Source organism: Eulemur rufifrons, chromosome 16 (assembly GCF_041146395.1).
Source record: "Eulemur rufifrons isolate Redbay chromosome 16, OSU_ERuf_1, whole genome shotgun sequence".
In the NCBI taxonomy this organism is placed as follows: Eukaryota; Metazoa; Chordata; class Mammalia; order Primates; family Lemuridae; genus Eulemur; species Eulemur rufifrons.
The window spans coordinates 68766197-68781022 of NC_090998.1; positions in this window are offsets into that span (position 1 = coordinate 68766197).

Genomic DNA, 14826 nt, shown 5'->3' on the forward strand with positions numbered 1-14826 from the left:
ACTTCATGGAACTTGAGAAATATGAAAAACTCAGCTTAGTTTCGGAGCCTTTCCGTCACAATAATCCCAAAAGAGGCAGCCTCCATGCTTTTCTTTTCCTTTCCTTTTCCATTTCCCCATATGCCCACTCCACCTCTTTTTTTTTTTTTAATGTAAGCAACAGGTACAAATGAGGAAGGGAGAAGAAGTAATCATTATTTTTCTTTTTCCATTTAACCACCAACACTCAAGCCAAGCATGACGATAATCGTAACGTAAAACAGAAAAAAGCCTCTTAAAACCATTGTGAGGCAACCTTTGGAAAGGTCAAGTGAGCTAATGCAAACAACATTTTTTCCTTTTATCAGGTTCTAGAAAATTTCACTGGATAGTGAACTTTTTCTTTTCTTCCTGTAATGACTGGTTATCATTAACTCATAATAAAATCAGATGCAAGAGGAAGTGGGGAATCCAAGGCTGGAATAATGTAGAGCAAATTGAGAATCAAAATCTTGTCATCATATCAACCCTGCAACAGTTAATGCCTTGATCTGTTGCCATGGAAACAAGACCTTTCTGTCAGGGTGACATGGGTTTCAGAGGCATAGCGCATATACTCACCATGCTCTTCATTCAACTTCAATCGATTGCATTTCATTCAGAAAAATCCTCATTTTGACAGGTCAGCCTTAAATCTTAAAAGGGCCAAAATGTCAGATGCTCAATATATTAATGTATAATTCCATTAGTGAAAATCACTCACTATCGGCCATATATCACATCAGTGTATTTATTATTCCATGATACCAAAACCAAGTCACCTAGAAGTGAAAAATTAAAATATACATGAAATAAAAATAGGTACTACAAAGTTTGTATTAGTATTATTCCCTTATATTTATTTCTCTTAAAATCTAGCTCAACAGGGCCTCCTCTAGTTGAAAAATGCCTGTAAATATTTCTTTACTTCACATGGCATAGTTGTAAAATGAATGACCAGGTTTAGAAATGGATTGGGTTTGAATCCTTGCTTTGCTAAGTATTCCTAGTTCTATATGCCTTCCTTTTCTTATTTGTAAAATACGGACAATAGTCCCTACTTCATAATCCTTGTGAGGATTAAATGAGTTAATATACACAAAACTCTCAGTGCCTGGCACATTGCAAGCACTATCTCTATAGATGTTTGCTGTAATAAAACTAATTATTTCATTATAGCTATACTTATTTGATGTGAGAAAGACAGTTTGATGGTGTCTTTAGATGCTTAGTTTTTATTTAAATTGATTTGAAAAAGCCTGTTTGTAGTGTTCTAAACACTAAAAAATTACACTTTTATTACAGGTAATGGTTAAAGGAGAGATCAGAAGGTTAAAGAATGGAAAATGAACTTGGGGGTTTTCTATTTTCCTTCATTTTTATTTCTTAGCCTCTGTGCAAAACAGTTGGCTACATCCAATCACAGTTCATGTCAAGCCCTAATGAATGAACGAATGATGAACAGAATAATTTCCTGACCAATCAGCAGCTGGACTCATTCATTCCGATCATGGGACTGGATTGGAAGTTACTTAGCAACCACTTGAGTAAATAAATGATGGAAACGACTCTGCGGAGCAGTTTCATAATCACAGTCAAGCAAACATCATTAAAGCCTTTCTCCTGACCATATTTCCTGAGCTCTACCTATCTGCAAGTCATCTGCAAGAATAAATAGGTCCAATCAAGAAAAACAGTGGCACATACTCCCCAGATCATGGATGCTGAGAAACATGTGGTCTCAAAGCCCTGGTAAGAATGTCTGACAGATTCTTTGGCTCAAATGAAAGCAAATACAACATTACACAATGGGATGTTTTGGATTGTAAATCTTCACTAGGACATAGAGTTAGTGTCCTGTACAAGCATATCTAATTCCTGGATAGAAATACCACTTGAATAATATTTGTTCTCTATGCCACCCTGTGACATGGTTCTGGCTTGGCTCTACTATCTCCATCTACTCTTCTCAGAGCCTTTCCAGATAGAAGGATCTGGAAAGTTGAGTTCAGTTTCCTAGGGTTTTTCCTTATCCGTGGTCACAGGCTACAGCATAAACATTTCCAGTGGTAAATTCCAACTCCCCAAGAGGCAGTTTATCTACTCTATATACATTTATTGAGCCCCTACTAAGTAATACATATAGGGTTTTGTGTTAGGAATACAAAATTAAATAAAATTAAGTCCTTGCTTTCAAGAAGCACATTATCTATGGGAAGAGAGAAATGTGAGAAAATACATCATAACAGAACCATGTGAGATATTTCTATAGGAGTAAGTACAGGGTGCTATGTGAGCATATAATCATAACTGTTAACATTTCTTTTATATCAGGTACTATTCTAAAATTTTGCATATATTAACTTTTTCAACCTTCTAACAGTCTTGAAAGTAAATTGAGGTGCTAAGAGGTTAAATCACTTAGAGTCACTCAATAAGTGTTATGACCAGTTTAGGGGAAACATATAATCCATCCTGGGAGAATTAAGAAGACACCTTGGAGAAAGGAAGGAGAATATGAGATGCTACTTGATAGATGAATATGAGTCAACTAGATAACATAGGATGAGGGACATCCAGGGCAGAGGGGCGAAAACTGTGCCAGTATCACCCTCAGACCCAGCAAGAGGGCTCCTACAGCCACGGCCTTCCCCATGGTTATGGAGTCTGCAGGGCCAAGAGGTCATGCCCACCCAGGGCCCGTCCCAACCCCTTCCATTCTAGACCATGCTCTGGAAACCAGGACCCCTGAAGTCCCCCCACCCCCCAGTACCCCCAGTCTACCTCGCAGGACCTTTGCAGGCTTCCTCTCTACATCATCCTGCGGGGTGGGATGGCTCGGATGCTGCATGCTGCTGTTAGAGAATGGCTGTTTCACAGGGTGTGGAGGGTGCCTGGATGTGCAGGCTGGGGTGTCTACACATCCACATGCAAAGCCTTTTGGGGTACAGGACAGATCAAAGGCAAGAAGAGAAGGCTGTGGGCTGAGTGCTAGGAGCGCAACATTCGGATGTGGAATTCTGAAGACTCAGAATTCAAAATATATACCTAGCTTTCCCGGTGATTATAAAGGTATTTTAGCCAAAGGTGGGGGATAGGACATACTTTATGTAACAATGTGTTAGCTTAATATATACATTTTATGGAGGTAGAAATATGGCCTATGGCCTTCATTTGTACTCAAGCCTTGAGCCCTGCAATGTTAGAGGTGGACCTGCTGTGCGTGAGGCATGAGGATCCAAAGCACAGCTTGTTTGGGAAACTAAAAAGTAGATCAGCAAAGCTCAGGCATAAAATGTAAAGCAAAGAGAAGACAGGCAGGGTTCAGGGAAGCACTTGCCTGTCTACTGGTTTGAACTTAATTCTGAGGGCGGAATTAAAGGTTATTAAGGATTTTTAGCTGGACAGTAAGCCAGCATTGGGTTTGAAGCGCTCACATCCGTATATCAACCTGCTCCACTCTCCAAAGAAACACCTGATATTTTTATTCTCTCTTCTTCCCTTTGTCTCTAACTAGCAGCAGGAAAGAGAAAGAATGATGATGTCTGTTATGGCTGTAGGAGTCCAAATAGCAAAGCCCGGTGCAGTTAGAAGAGCAAACATGTGGGAGAAAAAAATAGCAAGCCTGGTGTTCTTATCTGGCCTACTCTGCTGGAGAGAGCCCAAAATCACAGACTGGGAGTCGTCTGGCAGCCAAGCCAGAGCCCAAGGGCCCACAGACATCAAGGACAGGACAAGGGAATGGATCAGAGCCAGATAAGTAATCAAAGAGCTAAGATAGACATAATGCACAAGAGATACAGAGTCCTTGGAATGAGGCTTGCTTCACCTCCAAGCTTTGCAACCCTCTTGGGTGCGGCTGAAGACTCTCAGTTACTGATTGGCTCCCCACAGCAAGGCCAGTCGGGCTGGGCTTTCGGATCCTCAGGGTAGATCTCCCATAGCATCCGCCATGCAAGGCTGCATCTGACCCTAATTGATGGACACTAGACAAACAGAATCCTCCTTCAGTAGGTGTCTGTAATACATATTGATCAAATTTTCTTGCCAAAAATAACCTGGTTTTCTCCTGGGGAATTATCCTTTCATTACTGTATGCGATTTTGGCAAAACAGCAACCACCTCTAACTGTGCTTCCCATCAACAGGACAGATCTTTTCATTACTGTCCCCATCCCACCTTACAGCCAGGTGGGAGTTACATGACCTAATCTCAACCTGTCAAGCACTCACATGAGGACTTTAAACTGTGATCCAGTGAGGCAAGAATATGAGAACAGGGGTGCAGATTATTGCAGCAGCAAACTCTGGGGTGTCAAGCAACGCTGCTGTGATGGCGACAGAAATGCCAGGGTAGATCTTGACCAGGCTGCCTGGGAGGCTGACCTTGGAGGTAGAAGACGCTGCCCACCCTTTTCCCAAGCACAGACCTCTGGCCTCCTGTGAGATCCCTTCATTCCGTCTATAAATTCCCAAGTGCTCCCATAAACCCAACCACCTTCCCTTCTATGTCCTGAGCAGTTCATGCCCCCTTGCCAGCAAGTTGGTTTGAAATCCTGGAAATGGCTGCTCAGAATTATTTATGAAGACACAGATTTTCACATAATCACAGTTGAAACTGGGAAACAGTGGCGTCTCCATTTTTAGCTAAATGCATTTAACACAATGCTACGTTATGTTTCTATGCTCTCTTCTCAAATTCCAGGGTCTGCTAATTGTTACAGACCCTTTGGCTATCAGCTTACTCTGGGACGGGGTCCCTAAAGGAAGAGGTGGTTTTTTTTTTTATTTCCCTGGAGCCCTGTGATTCCTGACATTATGGTGAAGAGGGAGGAAATGCTGACAAGGAAGTCAATTTGCTGAGGCAGAGAGGGAATGCCCTGCAGGCCCTTCCTTTTGTACACGGGAATACTGACAAGCTTGGGCAGGGGGTACAAATGAAGGTTGAGACATCAGTACATGGGGTACCTGGGCCCTAGCTACTAGCTACTGATCACATTTGGGAAGATAGATTTTTTTTTTTTTTTATTTAAAATGTCATTCTGAAAATTAGAAAAGCATACATACACATATGCAACTAAACAGATGTTCATATTCCTCCTCCTCCTCCTTCTACGGTACCCACAGGAAACACATGTCTGTGTTGTCCTAAGTCCAGTTACTAATTAGCACGTTTCAGTAGCACATTTCACAGAGGATAGGGAGGATTTCAAAGGGATTCCTTCCTTTTAAGTTGAGACAGCTGGTGCTAATTACCAAGCAGGAAAAGAATGTGCAAACAGATCATTGAGAAAGCTGAAGGGGTCTTTTGGTCCTGGTGTAGAAATCCCCTCCAGTGGTTGGAAGGGGATGCATATTATCTACATTTTCACCTTTCCCCCAGGAAGCAGCTGTCTAGTTTCATCACCCTGCAAGTAGGTGGGAAATACAGTCCAAGAACATGAACTCAAAGGTCATTTCACAGCATGCATGTAAATCTCACAGACTATAGTCAGAGCTCTTGTAGTAAACTATTTCACTCTCAAAGATGCACAGCAAAATAGAAGCTGAGCATGGCCTTTTCCTTTTTAAACCAACCCAGGGGGTTATTGATTCTAAGTTCATCCTTATAATTAAGTGTTGCCATAAAATAAGGGCAGTCCAGACACCCAGATGATGCTTGGTAAGGAAAAAAAAAATCTTGACTCCAGTTCAGTGACACCTCCAACGGAGAGAACACTAGACCAAAACTTAAAAGATTTCTAATACATACCCATTACAAGACTTTAGGAAAGCTATTCAGTTTTTCTGAGCCTCAGGTTTTCACCTATAAAATGAGAATAATGGGACCTACCACACAGAATTATATGTGAAAGTTTTAGAAGTATTACAGAAGTACAGTACATATTTAATTTCAATCTCCAAACAAAGGTAAAATTGGGGAAATCTTTAGAATAGGATTTCCAGCAAAAGCCAACCAAAATAATCCCAGCCCACTGGAAATATATGAGCACTCTCTAGAAGGAGTTGATTGTCCTGGGTTCTAAGGCTACCTAGAAAAGATAGAAAGCTTGTGGGATGACTAATTGGGTTTTAGGAACTGGTTCCACAATTAGGAACACTTATGCAAAAAGCACAGCAAAGTGACTAAAGGTAAAGGTGATGAAATCACATTGCCTACCTTCAAATTCTGCTCTACCACTGCCCACCTTGGCGACCCTAGGCAAGTCACTGGACCCCAACTGTAAAATAAGGCGAACAATAATGACAACAGCTTGTGGATGGCTTCATTGTGGAGGATTAAATAAGATGTAATATATGCACAATGCTTGACAAATTATAACTTACATCTTAAGAAAAGTCAGCATTATTACTACAAAGACAATGTTAGTATTATAATTACAGGGCTGAGTAATGAGTTCATTTTACTTAATTATTTTTATTTTAATGATTACTATCAGCTAACATGTCTATAGAGCTTACATAGTGCAGCTTTTATGCGTATTGATTCACTTAATTCTCCTAACAACCCTATGAGGTATTCTAGGGAGTGGCAGAGCTAGGATGTAAACCCAGGCAGAAGCCTTGCTCTTAATCACTTCACAAGTTAATGTGTGCCAGTTGATTCAGATTTGGGGAAGTTTAAGAGTGAACTACTTGCTACAATGGTAGTTTGTATAGCTAAATTTGAATGTGAAAATATGTGTGCTTGCTGGGCTGAATGTCCCCCCTACATACCTTGAGGACAAATATATTTAGTTGCCTTGGCATTATAAAGTAGTCATGCCTTGACTTATCCAAAGCATTGTCATTTGTTCTTTTTTATCCTTCACTATTTCTGTTTTCAAGAAACTGAAAAAAATCCTGAAAAATAAAGGAAGTGTTCCCCCATTCCAAATATTCTACTTTTAAAGACAAAAATAACAACTCAGAATAATGGCAAGATAAATTTGATGAATCAAATATCATTGAAAACCCACTTAACACCCACACTCACTGTCTGTCTGAAAAGTTCCAACTTCTATGGTTTTTAACAAAGCCCAAAGATTTCACACAGCTCTTTTTATATAAAAAAAAAAATTTCTGAATCATTGTGAGTGCTTTTTATAAAATACATAACTTTTAGAAACAGTGCCTAGACCCATGCCATGCACATCAAGAAACTCAATAAAGGCTTGTTGATTGTTTAAATTTTGATGAACAGTGTCTGACTGATGCTAAATGATATCTCTGCAAATGGGAAATGTAGCAATTTTTATGCATAGGCTTTTGAACCTGGGAATGCATACCTAGAAGTTAATTAGTTAGTGGCTGACAATGACAGCTGTAGATTAAATATAAGCCAGTGTGAGACCAGAGAAGAAAACAGTTTCATGTCTAAGAAGATATATGGAAAGCCTGAAGAGTAACACAAAGAGAGACAGTGACAAATACGATCTAAACAATGTCTGGGGTCATTTAAAGAACAGAGCCCCTGTGCATACTCTGAGGTCATGCCAGCTTGTCCAATAACCTGCTCTCTTTTTTCTTCCCCTCGTTAACTCTATCACAGATTCCAGTTCTAGTCATGCCGGCCACTTGCCAACCAAGCTGCTGCATCCTGCAACTGTACTCTTATTGACACTTAGCTTCCTCTTCAACTTTTCTTCCATCTCTAACAATCTGTGTTGTATAATTTTCAGACACCTGATGAAAAGTCATGCGCCAGCTCCTGGCTTATAGCTGTTTTGCACTCAGTAGACCCTTGCACACTGAACCAATACCATATTCCTTTGAAATTAAGTTCTTGCTATTTAACTATTCACCAGGTCTTCCACACTTCCAATTTTTTTCTCATGAAACTGCTTAAGTATAGGGTCAACAATTCCCGCATTTTTTTCCATTTGCCGGTGAGCTTCTCTTTGTGCAATGCATCACGCCCAGTAGATATTCCATTATTGTAGTTAATTATCTACAGTCTCACTGCCTTCAGCTTGTCCATGCCATTGAGATGGCTCTATGGAAAGAGATATAATTTGTTTTTAGTATCCCTGAAAGAAGTCGCAGAACCATTAGTGTTGACTCTGCCAAAATCTACAGATATCTTCTCAAATTCTAGAGGCAGGTGGAGAGCTTCATTATCACAGTTAATACATGAAAGATCAGTTAACACAGTGGCTATGAGAATGCTTTTGCAAGTCCAACGGCCCATCCTCTGACACTTTACAGTTAGTGAGCTATTGACCTCCTTAACCTAGTTTATGTTCTAAAGGATGAAAATAATAATTGTAGCTATCTCAAAGAATTTTTATAAAGATAAAAAAGATAATACAGGTAGCACATCACCTGGAACAGAGAAAGCTCTTGATAAATACATGTTATTCACATCATAATTAAAATAATTAGCCAAGAATTTAATTATGTTTTAAAGATGCGATGGACTATGCTAATGATGCACAATGGATCAAGATTTGAGGTTTAGCTTTTAAAAATACATACATATGTTGAGTATTTAAGTTACTTATAATTAATGATCCTTAATCTTGAAAGCAGTATGGCACCCAGAGATCACCATAGCTTTATAGTCATTTGGATGTGAGTTAGAATTGTAGCTTTCCACTTCCTACTTAAATGGCAGAGGATGAGTTGGTTAATTTCTGGAAGCTTCAGTGTCCTCACTGGACACAAGAAAAGAAGGTAATTTCTACTTTGCAAAATGGTTATAATTGCATACATATTCCCTGCCAGTCAATAAATGACAGCTGTCATGATTTCTGAGTCTTCGATCTTTCTAATTATCCTAAGGGACAGCCGCTGTGTAATTTTAAGATAACTCTGTAGCAGAATATACACATCAGGACACTTTGAAGAGCACTCCCTCTTCACCTCCCTAGTGGCATTCCTTCAGAATTAACAGGCAAGTATATCTCTGGGAACAGACTCATGTGGGAGAACTTGGAGTAAGCAATTTGTGGACTCATTTTCTATAGTGTTGGCAGAATGTGGGTTGTCATCACGGGCTGGGTATTGTCTTGCTTCCTGCAATCTTACAATTGCCACACTGTGGCATGGTGTTATTTTCATCTCGATGATGGGCTGATTATAATGTAAAGCTGCACTGCCTGACCAATGTGCCAGGTGTCTGCTCTAATAACGCCAAGTGTTACTACTTTTTTAAAAAAACAAATAGAGACATGGAGGGAAAACAAGGAGCCACCAACCAGTAAGCACTTCAAACCATACCACAAAGAGACCAGATGTTGCTAGACTGTATTTTATGTGGACAAGTTCTACTTACTCTTCCCTGGGATCAAGTGAGGAATTCAACCAATGCCTGCCCAGGGCAATAAAGTTGATAATTATTTGGCAACATTTGGAACTGAAGACAGTTCTTTTTCTTTTCTCCAAAGAGGAGCCAGTGAGACAGCAGAGAGGAGGAATATAGGAGCTACTCAAAGACCAAACTAAAAATCTAAGTAGTTCAATGTATTTTTTTTTTCCCTGCAGAGAATTAGAGCCATTCATTCAACTAATACAAGCTGTGTCAAAAACCATGAAAATTTCAGCAGCTATAATTGTGACCAGGAAAAACATATAAACGTAGTCCTTGACCTTAAGAGACTCATATTCTAAAGGTTTAATAAGCCAAAAAAGAGAATAGTAAGAACATAATTACAAATTGAAACATAAGGGCTTTGAGCTTTTAGAAAAAAAGAATCACAAAGGAGGAACGCCTATTGCAGAAAAAGGTACCTAAAGGATTTGTCATTTGAGCTCAGATATGACGAATGGATAGAAGGATAAACATTTCAGGCTGAAGGAAGAGGAGGCACATAGACCTGAAGGCAGGAGGAACTTAGTGTAACAAAGGGCCTGAGGGAAGAAGTCACTAAAGAAGAGTGAGTAATGGGGAGAGTGGCAAGACGAGAGTGGAAAAATAGTCAAGAGCCAGCTCATGCAGGGCCTGCAGGTCATGACTCATATTATTAGTAGAATAAGACGCCACAGAACAGCTTTTAGATGGAGAAAGGCATGATGTGATTTAGATAATCCAGCATAACAATCAGAAGATAGGTTCTGGAAACAGATTACTGAGGCTCAAATCTTGACACAACCATGTATTAGCTGGGTGACCTTGTGTTTCCTCCTCTGCAAAGAACAATAACAACAGTACCTACTCCATTGTTTTGAGAGTTAAGCAAATTATTTCATGAGAAGCCCATAGAACAGAGGCTAAGACATAATAAGCACTCAATAAAATTTACTTATATGTATAAATATATATAAACTATGTGTATTTATGTTCATATAAATATATAACTAATTTAAATAATACTTTTATTATTTTAAAGTTATTGCTCTTGCTGCCATGTGGAGAAAGAATTGTCACACAAGAAAAAGCGGAAGCAGGAAGACACACTGAGAGAGTGTATTTAATAAGATAAGGTAAACACTGAAGGCCTAAAATAAAAGGGTGGCAGTGGGGACGGTGGGAAGGAGATGGAGCAATGTACATTCTGGGCATAAGTAAACTGGAACTCCTGATGCATTGGATTTGAAAGTGAGGAAAAGAGTGATCGAGAATGGAACTTAGACTACTCAAATATCCAAATGCTGGAAACAACTCAAATGTCCATCAATGAATGAATGAATAAACAAATTGTGGTACTATATATACAAGTAACAAAATATTATTCATTCATGAAAATGAATTAAATACTAATACATGCTATAACATGGCCAAACCTCCTAACATTATGCTAAGTGAAAGAAGCCAGACAAAAAGGTCACATTTTGTGTAATTCCATTTATGTGAAATATTCAGAAAAAGTAGATTGAGACAGAGAATATATGAATGGTTTCCAGGGTCTGGGGAGAGGAGAGGATGAGGAGGAACTGCTTAATAGGCATAGAGTTTCCTTTTGGAATGATAAAAATGATTTGGAATTACATAGAAAAACAATATTGTGATTGCACTAAATGCTCCTGAATTGTTCACTTTACCTGTGGGGTACGTACAATGTATACTACTCAGGTGATGGGCACACCAAAAACCCAGACTCCACCAGCAAACAAAATATACATGTAGCAGAATTCAACTTGTACCCCTTAAATCTATGAAAATAAAATCAAATCATAAAATAGTTAATTTTATGTAATATGAATTTCATCTCAATAAATGAAAAAAATATGGATATTAGGTTTTGTCTTCATCAACTGGATGAAGAGTTTCTCAAGTCAGATGAGGACAAAAAGTTCAGTGTTCCATTTTGAGTATTTGATTATGTGATGTTCACAATGTATGCAAGTGAACATGCATGAAATAAGTTAGATATACATGTGTGGTGCTCAGGGGAGGCATCAGAACTTAAAGCATAAATTTTAAAACAGTGCAAGTGGGTGATATAAGTAAGAAACAAATTTAGACAAAAGATGAGAAAAAGACCTAATACAAGCTTTGAGAAAAATCAACATTTAAGAAGAGAACCCAACAAAAGAGACTGAGAGGTAGAAGGAAATTAAGAAAATAATCCTGGAAGCCAACAGATAAGCATGCTTCGAGCAGATAGAGCGTCAACTTTGAGAAACATTGCTGAGAAGTCAGGTGAGAGAAGCAGGGAAGGAGTCTATCAGATTTGGTAACCTGAAGGTTGTTGTTGACTTTAACAAAAGGAGTTCCAGTTAGTAAAGGTGTAGAAGCACATTGGATGGGGCTGAAGAGCAGAAGGATGATGAGCAGGGAGGGGCAGTTTTGGATAGTCAGGAATTTGGTTATAAAGGAAAACAGAAAATTAGGACAGGAACTGAAACAGTATGTACAGTTATGTGAAAAAACGTCTTAGCGGCAGCCTGTGGAAAGTAAAAAAAAAAAAAAAAAAGTCTTAAAACATAGGAAATACCAGAGCATGATTGTATGGTAACAGTGTGATGTTACTCCTGAAGGAAAGCAGGAATAATTTAGGGAGCAAAACCTCTGATAAGCCACGAGGTAATGGGATCCAGAGCAACAGTGGAGAAACATCCCTTCTCGGAGGAGGAGGAACACTTTGCTCATTATGGAAGAAGGAGAATTTGGATGCAGATGCACCAAGTTGGCAGGTTTGCGGTGGGAAGATGAGTGAGTTCATTTCCAATGACTTCTATTTTCTCAATGAAGTATGAGTCTGGGTCATCAGTAGGAGGAGGATGTGTGGGAGGTTTGAGGAAAAAGGAGATGATATGGTACAGTCATCTCATAGAGATGAAGAAACTTAATAGGATTCCTGAGCAGTGTTGAGTGCTCGCTTGAGGTTTCTGAATTCTGAATCAGTCATCTTGGCTTTGTGATTTTTCCCCAACAAAGTTACTGCTTGGGTTTGAGCAAAGGAAAAACAGGGAAGCGTCGTGCATCCTTAGAATAGCCTTTATGATTCACCCTGGATCTATCATATTCTTCTTCCTGCTCACTGGTTACTGGGCACTGAACAAAGTTTAATAGGCCCATCTGTTAAATATAGAAAAGGAGAAATAGCAGCATCAAGATATTTTGTGCCTGGAGAGCTGCCAGTGGTAACAAGGTTTTATACAAATCCTTGGGCCCCAACTAGCCCAATGCATCTAGTAAGAAACACAGTCTTGTAGCTATACTTGCAGTGATAATTGGTTGCCATGGAAATTGCCGTGTCAAAAAGGCCAAAATCATTTCAGGAGCTGAAGTACAGCCTCATTAATTCAAAGTGAGATACATCTGAATTAAAGGATAGACAATAGAATAAATGAAAAGAAATACAGTTGTGTTTCTTTCCAACTCTACTGAGCTCTATCTATTTGAGCCTAAATAGATAGATAGAGCATCAAAATAAGTTCTAAACAAGAGGAATTGAAATTAATTACCTGGTAAAGGAAAGTGAGAAAAGACAAAGAGCCTAGTTGATCCTACTGAAATATCCTACTGAAACAACTAAAATAAACAGTAGAATAAGAAGAGTAGATAGATTTTCATGGCATCAGAAAATGCTTTCATGTGGATTAATCAATAAGGAAATTGTGGCCACTGACACTCTGGTTATGGGACCAGATGAATCTTCTGTGTTGCCCTCTGGGAGTCCTCCTGTCCCTGTCTTTCGTCACATCATTTAGCCAGGCTCACATGTCCTCCCCTGCTCCTTGCCATCTGTCCACACCCACTTCACCTTCAGGAATCCATTCTGTCTTTTCCTCGTCATGCTTCAGGTGTCGGTTTGAAAAACTCTCCAGGAACATCTTCTCTTATCCCGCTCAGTCTTGTTCACTCCCCACCTTTTATGGACAGTGCTCTCTGGAGAACACTTACTACTATTATGTTTTGGGGGGTAATTGTTTAATCTCTCTCTATTTCTGTTCAGTGTCATATTCCCAGTCATGGCACATATCCTGGCACTCAGAGACAAGTTTATAATTGTGGAAGGAAAGGAAGGGAGACAAGGAGAGAGAGAGAGAGAATGTAAGAAAGGGAGGAAGAAAAACAGGAAGGAAGGGACATCCCTCAACCTACAAAGGCTTTCTCCGTCCTTTGAATTCATAGGACATTGTTTCTGTGCCCTGCATGTAATACTTAAATATATACAACTCCCATACTTCTCTTGGATTTTCTAACATGCAAATACTGCATGTGTGGTGGCTACTGAGCAATTATTTAAATGAATAAGACTCATATCATTTACATGCAAGAATATAAGAAATACCAGATGCTGAGAGTGTCATCAAACATGCCCCAGACATGCTGATCAGGTACCATGAATTTTTTATAGAGTTTTATCTGAAATAGTCTTGAATGTGTGCCTTTGCTTGGAATAATATAATCCTGAAATGTCCTAATTGGATGTAAAAGTAGCAGGAGATTCCTGTTTACTTCTCTACCCTGGTTACCCATCACTCATCCCTTCACATTTTAAACTTGAGCAACTCTGAACAATTCATAGTTCCTCAGAGGCCTTTCCTTGCTTCTAACTGCGGTGTTTTCTTCTCAGGACAAAATTCTACTCACTCAGGACTCCGTACATCCTTCACACCACCCAGGAAGCCTTCCAGGATTCCCACCACCACCTCTGTTCTGCATGATTTGCTGTGTGAGTCCCCAACTCACTACAGGAGGGTGTCTCTTTCATCTTTTCGTTCTCAGGGCTTAGCGAATGGGTTGAAATCCAGTAACCCCTCAATAAACATCTATGGAACTGAGTTCATTGTGGAGCTGCACCCTTTATGATTTCATAGACTTCACTCAGCCTTCCTGAATATTCTTTCCAGGTCAATTATTATCATTTATAAGATGACCGCATTATGAAGGCATAATGCCTACCAGAAATAGATTTTTCACATTAAACCGTCCTTTTTAAAGTTTAGCTTGGTTATGCAAGATTGGATTGGATTTCTTACAAAATTATTCATTCCTATAATAATTGCATTCAAGCATATCATACCAATTTCATCCACAGGAAGTGTTATCAGTTTCTATCATATAATTAAAAACTGGTATTAAGTGGGTATTTTGAAGAGAAGAATGCATGTTTTTAGTACAAAGTAAAGTTAATATATTTTATTTCTTATCATTCTTCTTTTTCTTCCTCATCCAATTCCTCTTATCCTACCATTTTTCCCTCCTTTATTTTCTCTATTGCCCCTATGTTTCCAATTGCCAGTGACACCTAGGACTCGTTTAGGCCCACATAGAGCAATCATAAGTATTAATTTTGCTGATTCCTTTTCTAGCTAGCAGACTTTGGCAGCAGGGGGCATAGACTTGAAATGTGGGCTTGTATTCCCAGTTTCTAAATGACATCAAAGTAGAAAAGAATTGCATTTATAAAACTAAAGAGAGACTACCTTTTTTTTA